Here is a 1786-nt window from a genome sequence, read left to right on the forward strand (position 1 = left end):
TGGATGAGATGGATGTGGTCACTTATACGTCGGCCTTGGACAAAGCCCGCTTGCGTTGGATGAATCAGCGTTTGGGAAACCGTGAACAGTCGATATGCGAGAGTGCGCGACAAGATCTTCACCTCGACGGGCATGAGCGTGATTGGACGGTAGTTACTGGGCATAGCACGATCACCTTTCTTGTACAAAAGGGTCACAGCGCTACGACGCTGGGAGAAGGGATCGGTGATGCTCCAGCTGGTAGTTGAATACTCGAACGAGGATTTCGGCAAAGATTTCCGGTGCCAAGAGGAAGAACTCCGCGGGGAATCCGTCGGAGCCAGGCGAGCGATTGCAATGCATGGACTGGAGTGCAGCACGAAGCTCTAAAGCTTCGAGGGGCCGATCCAGATCGTCCCGTTGGCCAACGGCTAGCGTTTTGGTGATGTGACCGAGAACCTCCTGGTATATTTGGGGATCAGGGTGTTGCTGGCCCTGGGGTTGCACCATAATTTCAGACCAGTAAAGGCACGTGCCACGTCGGCAGGATCGTCGTACACTATACCGTGTTGCGAAGTTGATGCAATTGGGACCTTGAGCACAGGGGACTTACGGAGGAAGTGGGATGTTGGTCTTTCATTCAACACCGAGTGTCGATCAAAACCTTTATCAAGGCAATCCTGTCGATGTTGGGCAATAGCCGATGAGTAGGTGGAGTCGGCAGCGCGGGCAACCTCGTCGGGAATGAGGCCAGCATGATGGTCGTTACGGGCTCGAGTCCGTTGCGCTTGCAACATGCGAAGTGACTCCAGATGGAGCCGCTGGGAGTTGTATTGGGCTCGTCGTAGCTGCTTTTTCATGCGGCGGAGCCACCCAGTCCACTTGGCACCAATGTTGCACTCTGGAGAGGTAACAATCTCATCGATCAGATGACCTGTTTCGACTTGGATTGCTCTGGTAATACTGGCATCACGTAGCATTTTACGTGGGAGGCACCAAAGGCGGCGAGAGTTATTGGGGGGTCTATTCGTCCTGGCAGCAGCAAAGTTGTGGTGTGGGTCATGTGGTCACCGTTATACTGGCTCCAATCGAATGTCGACGACACATGAAAGTGAGCGACCATTTCCACGTCGGCGAAAACGTAGTCCAGCCGGTTTCGTCCACGCGGGCCCGAAGGACTTTTCGGTTGGGTTCTTTGGTGCGCCGAGCGTCGGCAACACGGAGCGCTCACAGCCATTCGATGCATTCATCTTTGCCGACGTGATGGTTTGGGTGGAGCGCCGTTAGTCTAATGGTTAGGATTTCTCCCTTCCAAGGAGAAGACGGGGTTCAATTCCCCGACGCAGCAAATCTTTTTATCGAAAATCATTACCCTTTTTCACCAGCATCATTTCACAACTTAGTGCATTATGTTCTTAGTGCATGATGTTCTTAGTGCAGGATGTTCTTAGTGCATGATGTTCTTAGTGCTGCACCTTCGCTCGGCTGAATTGACCAGTTCGTAACACGTTTGCCTATTCTAGATCAAATTATGAGATACAACTAAACGTGGTGATATTGGATGAGAATGAGCTGGGTAAATACTATCACGATAAATACGGTATTTTGTGATATAGTCACTCGTCAATTCAGGGCATGCAGTATACCGTCGACGGCTTCCAAAAATTAACGGACAACATCATGCACTAAGAACATCATGCGGCAATCATCGATCTCCTCGTTTAGAAAGGATGACATTGAGTCGCGGCCGACACAGCCGTTCCTCCTCCCGAGGGTACCTATCTCCGCAGTCGTCTCAAAATTTGTC

General features: G+C 51.3%; 1 non-coding gene across 1 annotated transcript; it reads left to right on the forward strand.

The window, feature by feature from the left end:
• Nucleotides 1-1256: 1256 nt before the first annotated feature.
• On the forward strand, nucleotides 1257-1327 carry H257_17499. Its single transcript has one exon. It is a non-coding gene; the product is annotated as a tRNA-Gly (tRNA).
• The last annotated feature ends 459 nt before the right edge of the window (nucleotides 1328-1786 follow it).

This window comes from Aphanomyces astaci, assembly GCF_000520075.1.
Source record: "Aphanomyces astaci strain APO3 unplaced genomic scaffold supercont1.108, whole genome shotgun sequence".
Lineage (NCBI taxonomy): Eukaryota > Oomycota > Saprolegniomycetes > Saprolegniales > Verrucalvaceae > Aphanomyces > Aphanomyces astaci.